This window comes from Falco naumanni, chromosome 7, assembly GCF_017639655.2.
Source record: "Falco naumanni isolate bFalNau1 chromosome 7, bFalNau1.pat, whole genome shotgun sequence".
NCBI classification, from domain to species: Eukaryota; Metazoa; Chordata; class Aves; order Falconiformes; family Falconidae; genus Falco; species Falco naumanni.
This window is the reverse complement of record NC_054060.1, coordinates 62,934,324-62,947,655: the sequence shown is the minus strand read 5'-3', so window position 1 is coordinate 62,947,655 and position 13,332 is coordinate 62,934,324. Positions and strand designations below refer to the sequence as shown.

General features: G+C 39.2%; 1 long non-coding RNA gene across 1 annotated transcript; it reads left to right on the top strand.

The window, feature by feature from the left end:
* The first annotated feature begins 4,830 nt into the window (after nucleotides 1-4,830).
* On the top strand, nucleotides 4,831-13,019 carry LOC121092075. Its single transcript, XR_005829178.1, has 3 exons — nucleotides 4,831-5,848; nucleotides 8,585-8,704; nucleotides 12,772-13,019. It is a non-coding gene; the product is annotated as an uncharacterized LOC121092075 (long non-coding RNA).
* The last annotated feature ends 313 nt before the right edge of the window (nucleotides 13,020-13,332 follow it).

The window sequence follows — 13,332 nt, the reverse complement described above, 5'->3', positions numbered from 1 at the left end:
TCTTCTTTCCAGTACTTACAAAGCTATTAATCTCAGAAGGAAAGGGTATTTAAAACAAGTATATCTTGAAACAACAACTTGTCTTCACTGACCCTTTACTAACCGTTCTAGAGCATCAGATACTAGCATGTAAGCTCCCATGAGAGATCTTAGATTCTATTTGATTTCCAAATGTGGAAGTACAAAATAACAGGGAAAATTGTCAAGATTTTTCCCTGGTATTTTCTACGCCACTTTATCAGCAAATTCAAAAGAAGGTGATTTTTACTTTCTTTTGACCAGATAAAATCCTCCTTCTTTCAAGTCCTGTATTTAACCAGTCTCCTGTTACCGTCAAACTTCAGCACTGGTATAATGTATGTTTACTCCTATCAACAAATCCATTACTGTAGGATAGGATTATCAAATATATTTTGGGTTTTACTGCAGCAAAGTTGCTGTTGATTTCACGGGGAACAGTTAGCCCAAATCTACCTGCAGAGCTGCAGCACAGGCAGAGAAAGATGGGCCAGTGCCTTTCTGAAGGAGCTGTATAACATGGTTAATATCTGAACTTTGCCAGCTTCAGCTGCTTCCCAGTGAGGTGAGGGCTGCAGCTGCAGGGAAAGCAGAAGGTGACAGTTGTGGTGGGTGGAAAGAGGTGGTCATAGAGGGACAGTTTCTTGCATCCAAATGTCTTGTTACAAGTCAGTTGCCAGTCTTGGCAGAGCTTTTGATAATTTTACTGGGATAACTGTCTTCAAAGGATGCAGTTATCTCCACAGCTGGCACTTACTGAAATCACTTCCAGCAGTCTTATATGAAGACAGTGAGATATGAGCTTGACAAAATCTACATTCAGAAACAAGGATTAGGTTATTCTGGACATTTGAGGCAGATGGGCATGCAGGCTGCTTGCTGCTGCTGTCTGAGTTCACCAGAACATCAGAGAACTGGAAAGATCTCGCATGAGGTTGTTTCAGGTCTTCACATTCCCTGCTTCTAGTCAACACAACTTACAGTGTCCTTGAAGATATGTTAGATGCACATAGAAAATGTGAAAAGAGCTTTATAGACTTGATCTCACATCATCAGTTACAGGAGTATGATGCCTTCCTCCCTTTAGTGGGTGGGCAAGTAAAAGCACATAATGTTTGAACAAAGGTATAATGTAAGCAAGTTACAGATCTAATAATAAAATCCAGAAATCTCAGCTCCTAACCCTTAGCAATGCCACTATTTTCTGCACAGGACAGTTAAAACCAACAGATAAGTCTAGTCAGAATAAATTTCACTGGAATTGGAGAGTGAAGGTTCCCTGGATGTCAAGAAACAAATGGGAAATACAAGAAAAGCCATTCCCAGAAGGGCCAATTACACTAAGAAAAAGACATTAGCTAATCAAAACTGATAAGCATATTTAAGCAAGTTCTATATTTTTCAGTTACATGACTTCAAAGTGGATAATCATTCTGGTCATCTGTGAAGAGAATGAGTCCGGTCTGGTTTTTCTGCAGGCTGGTTTTTCTCTCTTTGTTACAGTGAATAGTTCTCAAAAGCAGCATTATCAAGTGAAACAAGAACGGGAAAACTTGTTATAAGCTACTTAATTATGCCAGACCTTCTCTCTACCATCATTTTGATAATGTGCCTTTTAAAAATCTGCTGACATCAGTAATAAAAGAGAAAGAACAAAAAAGTGCAACTCCTTTAGAAGTACTTACTTGGAAATTTGGAGCAGCATAAAATCTATAGCAAACCAGAAAAGATAAAAGAGGTATGTGGGTGTGAGAAAATGCCTTGGTTTTCAACCAGTTTCCTCTTCACCTCTCAGAAGACATTATCAGTGATGAAAAACAGCCACATAACATACTGTACCCGTGATCGCCACAGGCATCTTGGCCTTTTTTCCCCATACTGTTATGGCATGCATTAGTGGATGATTTTCTAAGACTGAGAAGTTTATCAGTGACCCAGGGAGATTCCATTTTTTGCTACAGTGGACAGGATGAAACATTACAGGTATATTATTCTGGTTTTATATGAAATTAGTGTCATCTTCCAGTCTGCATTATATATTTATTATATATCAGTAGTAAATAGCAATAATAAAGAGAAGACTTTCAACCCCCAGAATTCATGCACAGCCAAATCAAAACTGGTTCTCTAAATGCGAAGTTTATAAACTAAGCATTTCCTTGGTTTATTTGCTCCATTTATTTGTTTACTCAATTTTATATTAATGGTGGTGGTATCCATTTGACAGCATGAAGTAATAATAGCTTTCAAACAGTAACGGTATTTTAAAAGCCCTTGAGACCATGTCATTGATTTGTCAACTTTGTCTTTAAATGAATGCCATTCCGTAATGTTACAGATGGACTGGAAACATGCTTAGCCTAAACCAGCTTTGCTGGTTTGGGCATTAATGGGCAGCCAGACATTCATTTTTTCCATGGCCCAGGTGGGTTCCCAGTCACTGCAGCCTGGAAAAGGTGGAGCTAAATGGCAAGGAACAGAGCAAGGGTGGAAGAGTTAGTTAAGCATCTAGTCCAGTGAGCGCTTTATTCACAGGCAGCCAGGCAGAAATTGAAGCAAAAGGTAGAAGAGCTAAGCTCTGTAGTTCCCTCTTCTTCCAGGTGTCCCCTGCAGCAACAGGGAAGGTATTTCAGACAAGTCTCGCACAATGACACAGGAATTGATGCAGTTACAACAGTAAGTAGAAGGCGTCCTCCCTACAAGGTGATTATGACCGTTCCTACAAACAAAATAACATTAACGGAAAGAGGCCTCCTGGAGAAGGGGAAGGCTGAAGTCAAAATACAGCAGGACAATTCTTACTTGGTGATATTGCTTTCACCTATTGTATCTGTAGTGCCTATAGCAGGACAAGACAATCCGCCTGCTTGGGTTTGTCTTCGTATCCAAGCAGAGTCCTGCTGTGCAGCCTTATTGCTGCGCGTTCCTTACAGCATCTGTCTCTGCTAGAACCTAACCCTCACTGCATCAAAAAGGCATCTAAGGATTTAAAAACTGGATGAGGGTGGATTGTACATGTTCCTTCCAATCTTTTCCTAATTTCCTCCAAAATGAATGTATTAATATTAATTTTTGCCATCTTCAGTTCATATCGATTGATGAACCAATTTGCCTTGTATGGATTATTGCTCTTAAGATGTGCGGATTGGCCACTTTTGATAAATTCAGCACGCTGTCTTGAGGATAGTAATTTTTCATTCTAAATTGTTGCACACAGCTTGCTTGCTTTATTTCTCATTGAAACTCAATCTTTCTGAACCTCATGCTAAACACATTTGTCCCAACATACTTGACAGGAACTACACATTGCTGTCAGCTCACTTTTAGTTTGATGGTTACACTACAACCAATACAGGTAGAATAACCAGCTGTTGGAATATGCCTGACAGTCGTGTGCTGTTGTAGCTTGGCAAAGCTTGTTGTAGCTCGTCGTGCTTTTCCATCTTGGCAAAAAACCTGAATACCTAGTTCCTTTTTTTATCTGTCTGTACTAACCTACGATGACCACAGATCCTGTCACCTTTGGTAACTGGAAAAACAAAGGTAATGACTGTGTTTCAAATTTTAGAATGCATCTGCCCTCAGTGTCTTAATGCTGTTTTGTGTTCTCCTTAGCCCTGATGGCTTCTTAATATCTTAAATTAAATCTTGATATCTTAAAATGAGCCAGTACATCATTAAATCATTCTTGCATGCCTGCTTGTGAAAAGTTATTAACATAAGAACAGTATGTTACTGTATTCCCTTCCCAAATCATGTTTACTTGAGAGAGGAGCTGATTTGCTTTGATTTGTTGGGAGTCGTCACCCTTCCATCTGAACTTTCTGCACTAAAACCAGGTGAATATTCTTAAGATGGTATTTTAAAATTGCCTTTCTTCTGAGTTGTAATTATGACTCACCATCTCTCAGTCTTATCACTTTATAATTATAGACACATCAAATTTATATCAGGACCCATTTCAAAAGTGGGCTAATGAATGGAGTTTCTCAGTCTCAACAGTATTGCAATTTTCATCTAACACAAGGAAGTTTTCTTCAGACGTTTGAAATCCAGAAGTAGCTGTTACAGTAATTAGTGTTGTGATTCTGTCCAATATGCAATAGAATCTCCTTTTTCTTCTCTTAATTTCCCATATTTCATCTCTAAGAACATAAGGACTGTTAGATGGATTAAAGCACATTTCTTAAAGTAACCAATAAAAAATATTTAGGGAAGAGAGCATGTGCTGAGAGATACTTCTTACAGAGTATTTTTTCTCACATTTGGCAATTTCAGGACAGCCTGTGATAGAAGTTGCATATGGACCATCGTGATTAACAGCCCTTGATGAATCTGTCCTTCATGCCATATGTACTCCCATCTTTTTTTGACAGATACATCTTCCAGAGAAACCATTCGTGATTTTAAAGTAACCAGGTAATGGAGACACTAGCACATAACATTGGTAAGGTGGTCCAACATCTAACTGTCTCTGTTGTTAAAATGTGCACCTTATTTTTACCTGAAATTTGCACAACTTCAGCTGCCAGCTGTTTTCCTGTGCTTGCTAGATCAGAAAGCTTTTGCTATCTGTAAGCTTCTTCCTAGACAGGTGTCCACATATAATCATAATATACTTTTATATTTGCTCAGACAGGAGCCAGTTACTTAGCTATACAGATCAGGCAACATTTGTTTTGTTTTCTGTTTTGGTTTTGGGTGGTCTTTTTTCTTCCAGAAGACTGAGCTTACAGTGGGTAAAGTACCATCAGTTTAAAAAACAAAAACAAACCACAACAACAAAAAACAAACAAACAAACTAAAAAAAAAAAAAAAAAAAAAAAAAAAAAAAAAAAGGAGAAAAATCCCTTGGGAACATCAGATTATAATTTTTCACTAGACCTTCAGCAGACTTCATTTATTTCGGATCTCTTTCCAGTTTCCTTAGAAACACCTCTGCTTTTTCTTCCCTTGTGGGAAAGTATCTGGATGGTCTAAGCAATATGCTTACCTCTCTCAGGTTCTGACTTGGTGTTTCCTAGAGGTGAGGCTCTTTCAAAACCCAATAAGGTCTGGCAGGATTCCCCTGTGAAATCATAAGTACCGTGTGTGGTTTTATGTATGATTGCCTGTGGATGACTGGGTAAGGGCGAAGGAAAGGAAGGAATGGGGAACAAATAAAGTTTCTCATTTTAAAGATCATCCTAACCGTGATGTTGCTTTTGTACAAAATAGGGACACATAAATCATCTTGTGATTCAGAGTGAGCTGTAGTGTGGGATACCATCACATACTGCTAAAAAGAAGTGATTAGGAGATGCCACAGCTACACAATACACCCGAGAGCTTAAATAATAGATTCAGATGAAGGATGTTTAGAACATAAACCCCGTGTTAAGTAGTTGACTTCAGTAGAAATAATGCATGAGCTGCAGCTCAAATTTAGTCAGTATGATAAAAACCCAAGACCTGGTGCAGATCTGAGGTTGGTGAGAAACAGCGTATTGATTGGTCTGATACAGCCCTGCCAAGTCACTGTAGCTGGTGACCTGACTGTAAGTGCATGGGCAGGCGCTGGGCTGAAGCTCTGAGCAGCAGTAGTGAGAAGTGATTAACAGTGTTAGGAATAACTTCCAAAATGAAGGTGTAACACTTTTGAAAACTTTCTGGAGATGGCTGAGAGAGGTTGTTTATTTTAGTCTGTTGCAGAGGTCTGGGACTGTAAAAGACTGATAATTTCAGCCTCTCACAAAGTCTGATTTCAGGTGTTGTTGGCTGTGAGAGGAGGAGACACTGACAATGGGAGACCAGCTACACTCCCCTCCTCAGGTACATCAGGCGAATATGGGTAAGTGTGTTACGATTTGATGGCAAGGTTAAATTTGTTGACAACATTAGTGACTAGTAATTAACATTTGCCAGTTAATGTGAAAGAAGTTGCTCTTGCCTTAGTCATGAGCAGTGCAGAGAACCCGGTTCAAATGTCATTATCCAAAAACCTCTCCATAAGAGACCTAATTGGCTTAGATTAAACATTTCTGCAGAGACAAAAAAGCCAAAAAAATCGAACACAATAATGTTTAACTTTGAAAAAGGGAACTACCTAAACTAAGGACTGTTGTTAAAGGAAAATTCAGTAGATGAAAGGACAAAAAGCTTCAATTATCCTACGGGAGGTCTAAAGACATCATGTTAGTAGTTCAGAGCAACCACATACCAACGTATCAAACCAGTTATGTTAAAACTGCTGGCATTATTAACCAGAAGGCAAAGGGAAATCATTAGCATAAAGACATCCCTCAAAATCATGGATAAATGAGGAAAACAGAAAATAATATAATCTCTAGGTAAATAAATATAAAACCTTCTAAAATGATTTGGTGAAAGATAGAAGCATAGATATTAACATATCCCTTTTTCAAACAGATCCAAGGAAGATGACCTAGGGAGAGAGTGGTAAGGCTAATAGACAAGTAGAAGAATGCATTGATATAAATTAAGGCCATAGGAAAAACACTGCATGAATTCTACACATTTGTGCATACTGGAGGTTCCCATGATGTATTTTGTTTCTTCACACAAGTTGCTCTGAAGGGTGTCTCAAATTCATTGTTAAGTGGTTTAAAATATTGAGGACGAAGAGTACAGTGACTGAGCAGTAAAACTGAAAGTCATCTGAGTTGGAAATAACTTCTCAATAAAAAACTGAGAGCAAAGGATGATGATGCTAATTCTTGCTTTTAAAAGAACAAAATAGGTCAATGTCAAAAGCCAGTGGTAACATTTTCTGAGGTGGAAAAGAATCTTTGGATTTCTAGAGTCAGCTGAAATTTAAGGGAGATGGGTGCAGGTACACAAGCATTTACAGAAAAGGCAGTCAGGTGGAGGAATGAGGTCAGGAAAAGGGGACCTAAAATCCAGGAGATGTTGACCTGGATAAGAATACGCAAGACCAAAAGGAAGCTAAGGCAAGGAATCAAGGAACAGAGTTTTTTGATTGAAATCTATGGTTTGGGTCATTGACAAGTGAGAAATTGTTTTCACTGGAATTTCAGATTCAGGATTTTGCCTTATTTCGTTGCTCGAAGACAGGTCCTGGAAGGAAATGATGTGAGGACTCGTGGGCTTGAAGCATTAGAATTGATCCGTTAAGGCACTGGGGAACGTAGGAGTTGGCACTGCTTTGGGGTTAGGGCAACCCTTCTGCAGGGTTCCTATCACAAAACAGGGAGCAGGATTAACACGGCTGACCCAGCAAGCCCAAATGCCAAAGCAGCTGTCCGTGCTGGGAGCCCTTCATCCATCTGAATATGGAGACTAGGTATCTGACACAATATATATATTGCGTATATATAATATACAAAGCAAGGCTTGGTCGGCTACATGTTTCTCAGTTCAATAGTTGATTTTTTTTTTCCTAATAACCATAATATATTGTATTTATCTCAATGCTTAGCCTCCTGAAAAGGGACATCTCACCCTACCAAAGAGATAGCAACATCATTAAAAACCAAACAAAACTAAATTAATTAGAGAGCAAGACTAAGTCTATTTAGCTAAACATGTCTGAATTGCAAAAGCATAATACATGCAAAATAATTAAATTACTTCTTGGGATAATATCCAACATGCCTCTTTAAAGATCAAAACGTACACACATCTTATTTAATTGCAAGACGCAATGAGTCAGCCAAATATAAAACTAGTCATGACTGAAAGACTGTCTCAAAAAAATTGCTTTCATGGTGAAAAATTGTGACACTGTCACAATATATATTTATAAATAACATTTACTCATAACAGTTATGGAGTGAAAAGGTAAATGGTGCATGAGAGCTTTATTCTTTTGTTTTTCAAAATGAACAAAATTTTCTTTCATGTCGCTCCTGATTCTGAAGAAAAAAAAGAGACCTGAAACAGCACCTGAGAGGAAAAAAAGCATTTGATTCCATCCTACACAAACACCCTTCTATTTTTTTATGAACATCAGCTTGCACTGTATGTCAATAACAAGCTACAACATATCTTCCTGAAATTCTTAATAGAGAATTTATTATGAAAGAATTCATTCTGACCACAACATGCATCACAAAATAACACCATCCACTATTTCAAAGACATGCGGGAAAAATCCAAGTACATGTGACTTCTTCCTCTCAAGCCACATGCAAAAAAACCTCAAGTCACCAAGGACTTGCCCATTAATTCAGGAGTCTACGTGTTGTCTGACCATCCTTTCTGGGACAAATCCAATTATGCAGGTTTATCAGAAGGGAATGCCAAAATCCCTGATTTGGTGGCGCTTAATCTTCAGGCATCACCTCTTGTGTTTAAGGGCACTTCTACGCAGCAGGTAGAGAGCCGCGCTGTGTCTGCCTACGCTAATCCCAAAGCCAGATGTAACGGGAGGGTGATACAACACATTCTGAGGCAGGATAGGGCCAGAAGCAACAGATAATTTCGCGAGTGAACAGAATATTTGATGAATGACTGTACGATCAATGGCTCCCTTGACAATAGCTCTGCTAATGGAGACAGAAGCACCCTAGCATTCCCTCTCTCCGGGATAAACTTGTCTTCACAGCTCTGCCAGAGGAAGCGACTGTGCGAGGACTCCCCCGTTTGCTTCAATCAAATTCACATATATGATCGTGAACAGACAGAGAAGATGATCTAAATGAACCTGGCTGATTTCTCAAAGGAGGTGAGTGTGTCATTTTTTCCCCTGGCAGATCTATAGGGACAGAAATGTACACCTTGCCGCTAATACTAAGTAACTGGAAGAGGTAAAACCTTCAATTAAGATAGAAGTTTAATGGCAGAAAGAGTGCTTTTGCATTGCATAAGGAGCTTATATCGCTGAAAATGGTGTGAGGAGATAAGCTTATGTACCTCCTCGGTATTTCCTATTATCTGTCACCTCTCTGTGATGCTGGCTTTTGGTGATACTCTTCTTCAGGTAGTTTGATGCATTGTATAGGCAGGCTTGTTGCCCGTCAGGCTACAGATTGTACCAGGCATTCAGGCATGTAAAAGGTGATGTACTATCACTACTAAGATCTTGCGTGGATCTAGCTATAAACTCTTCAGAAAATAAGCTCTGCGAGTATATTTTGAATGGTTTCGGGTATCTGAAATTCAGTAGTGTATTATGATCAGTTTGTTAGAGTTCAAAATGATAGCTTTGCTCATACAGTAGGAACAAAAGAATTGTTACAGGGTGGAAATTAGAAAAACAAACAAAAAGAAAAAAGGCACTTTATCTTCTTTACTGCCTTGTGCAAAGCTGTGCATGTCACAGTGAAGTGTTGTGCATACCAGTGTTTTACAAAATACAATGCAGAACTGGTTGCTTATGAAAAAATAAGCACTTCTCTGCAGGCCACAATCATCAGTGTCCCCTTCAGGTACGAATACTTTAATCAGCCATTTGAAACAAGAAAGAATTGAGCTGATTCTTAACACAGTTGAGAGTGGCATGGTATAGATTCTTCCAGGAAAACTCAGTACTTCTCTAAGCATCTCTTCAGATATTTTGATTTGAACAAGAACATCTGAAAATCAAACTCTGTAAGGATGGAAGTCAGTGGGGAAAACACCACTGATTTTACTGGGGTAAGAATTTCAGTATTCATTTTTTGGCAGCTTGATATAGTTTCTCTGATCAACAGTATCTCCTTCCTTTGTATATATGCATATTTGGGAGACTGAAATTCATTCTGTTAACAGAAATTCTTCTAAGGAAGCAGGAGCTAATCTGAAAGAGACACTTTATAAAAACCAGACTTCATGACTGTGAATAAAATTTATGAAATAAGTATAATTTCCTACATGCAAGCTTTTCATATCTGGAAACTGTTATTCATGCAGACAGGCTGAACAATTAAACATGCATCTGTCTGCTTTGAGCTCAGATGTCTCTTTGCCCATGAAAATGGTCATAAAACATGGCATGTCAATGCTTAGATTTTTAAAAATGGATTCCCATGGTTTTGCCCCAGAGCTTGATCTTGCTTCTGCTGATACAAACCTCTTCAAGCACATCTGTTGCATTGGGTGGAGACCCTAGTTCTGTTCTCATCAGATTTGATTTCAGAAGGGGCAAGGACTTGTAAAATTGTACATGTAAGTGTCATTTTGTATTACCGGCTTGTGGACTGCCACAAAACTTTGACTTTGTTCCGTTTTATATGGTGCTACTGTTTGAATTTCAAGCACCTTATTAGGTACAATTGGTGAGATCTTGGGTTTGAGTTTTTGAAACTACAGCATGTTAGTGGTGATATGGCTTTATTTTCTAAATGTTTTCTTTCTAAATTCTAAAATTCTAAAAATTTTAGGTTTTCTAAAGGCAAAGGAAATGAAGGGTTTTCTTTGAAGAAAAAAAATTAGAAGCACTGTTGCTATATAGTCTACCTACAACTAACACTTTCTTTGATTCTTAAATCATGGCCTTCACCTGCTCTTGCATGTTTTGTTTTTTTTTCCCAACCTCCATTTGAAAGCAGATAAATCTGAGTTCCAGCCACCACCTCACAGACGTGCCCTAGATCAGCTGCCATGGGGTAGACAAAGATTTCAGTCTTCAGCTACATCAGACTAACATTAATAATAGAAAGAAACGATGGAGGAGGTGTTGTAGTCCAAGAATATATTCAGGGGTATAGGACTGCTTGTGCAAGGCTGTGCTGAAGCCTGCACTAACCTTGTCTTTGCTGTTGATATTATCCTTGCTAGCTCCAGCAAAGGTCCGGTGTGTAGGCCCTCCTGTGCTGGCACAAAAACACTTAAACAGCCCACTGCATCCGTGACCGTGGGCTGTCTGGAGAGTTCAGCATGTCTCAGGTGGCTCCAGGTTGAGCAGAACACATTGCTGTCTGGTCTGCCCTTCACTCACCCTGGCATCACCTTATTGTGTACATTATTGCTAAGGTGGTTCCTACATGGAGAGGAACAAGAGGTTCCCTACAGGTGGTTCTCAGTTGCTCCTTCCTCTCGGAGCTATGGAGAATGCTGAGTTGCCAAGAATGAGTTTATCTTGCAACCTCAGTGCAGAGCTGCATACAGGTAGCGTAAGGCCAGCACGAACTCAACTGGAAAATCAGGCTGTTCTTAGAAGTACTGATTCAAAGAGAACTGTTTCATGGTCAGTTTTCCAGTATTACAATTTGCAAACGTGTCCTTGAATTTTGCTCTTTGAATAGCATATTGACTGTGGACCTTCATCATGAAGCAGGTCTAAAGTGTGATACTGAATTTCATTCTGAGATACTTTGATAAGTTATCTTATCTGAATAGACACTTTGGATGAAAAAGACAAAGTGCAATGACATAGTGACTAAGTGGTAGAAAGAGCATTTATACTTTTTTTTTTTTTTGCTTAATTTTCAGTACCTGTTTTGTTGTTTGTTTTTTTAATTTGTACAGCTTTAATCTAATCAGTTGATCTGGGGCAGGGGAAGGGGAGGAATGAAGCCAGCTATCAAAACCTTCACATCACAATTCTCTTCTAAATAGTTTTATTGATTTGTTTCAACTTTCTGACCTACCTAGCTCAAGTGCTAAACTGACATCTGACCATCTGGCACCAATGGTCGTTCAAAATTGCTGATCACAGTTCAGATGGAGGCAATGTTTCTATTGGCATGCTGGCATGACTTTCAGACGTGAAGGAGTTTTGCATGTTTCTCAGTATCATGACTGAGTCATGGCAGATGGGAATACATATTAGTGCTGGCATTTGGGTGAGCAGCGATGGGAAAAAATATTTTTGTAATGTGTTTTGCAAGCAAGTAAAGAAGAAGCAGCTCACCAGTTATGAACATTGTAATGAACTGGAGAAGAAAATGTAAAAACGTAAGAACCCCGCACCAAAAAATAGTAAGATCAGCTTGTAGGGTTTTATAACGGAAATGAAAAAATAGCATATATTTTTTTTTTTAATGAATTATGTATGTAAATGTGTGTGTGAACTCCAGAAGAAACAGCAGAACAAGGGTTAAGAGAATTGCCTATACTGATAGCGAAGGACACCATTCCCAGGACACTGCTCCCAGGAAACCTTTCCCAGAAGCAAAATTGAGGCATGTATTGTGTCTGCCAAGATCTGAAGGCCTGTGCACTGATAAGACCACAGCACAGATGCCTTGTCAACTGAGTGACTGCAGCCAGGTTGCAGCAAACCACATACCCTTGTCTTATTAGTCCACCAGGAAAAGAGACACAGATTTCAAACAGAAAAGGAAAAACAGATAAGGAGACGTGACTTTGCAATTTATAGAGACTGAAGTAAGCAAGATTCTGAAGCAAAAGACTGTCCCATAAGAACTCTTAAAGAATGTGAAAGATCTGTCCCCAAAGTATTTCACCATGGCCAGTCAAAAGAACATCAGTGATGTAACAAGGGCTCAGTAACTCGTGTCCTCTATGCAGGTGTTCCTGGCCAGACCACTTGGGCACACATGTCCCGATATTTGTAGGCATGTAGACATGTAGGCATGTAGGATGGGATACTGTGAGTGAATGAAATCTGAGACCAAATGCATGCAAGTTGGTAAAATCAACTTACTTGGAGGCCCTATAAACAAATATTGTCTTCCCTTATCTTAATCCCCAAGATTTCACATTTACCTTCTTTACACTACCTTCTTACATACGACATGGACTCACTGCTGCTGGCAGCTTCAGAATACTGTCCGCTTTACCGTTCCTATCTGGTAGGATAGGATTAAGGTAAGGATTTAATTTTTTTTCTATATTCTCCTACTAAAGAAAATACATCACCACTGCCTTGGTGGTTTGAAGGCTGCACATGGGACATGCAAGCGCATCTCCACGGCTCCTCACAATGACTCTGTGACAACCCTCAAAACACTGAACTGTTTTCCTGAACTCGAATGTTACCTTCAGCATCATCATAATATTCTTTTGTGTTTGTTGTTTTGTTGGTGTTTTTTAATTGGCTTTTTGTATAGGCTGAAAAGATTCCCTTTCAGGGGAATTAAACAATTATAACCATTTAGATGTTTTACCGGACTTTTTGCCAAGTCTTTCAAAACTAAAGGCTGCCTGAGCCCTTTCTATGCTGTGTGATCAAATACAGTCTGATGTCATGACAGCTTGCTTGACCTTGTGTGACTTAGTTTCCGGAACAGCTGGAGCATAAACCCATCAGAAATGCCCACAGATCTATGCAAACAGAAATGGTGAAGTCCCCTATGCGCAGTTTCTGCATGCTGAGGAGCTATATGGCTGAGTTAAATTAGCCACAACGCTTCATACCTAGGTGCTGCGCCCAGCCGTACCGGTAGATATTTTGGTAACGATGCTGAC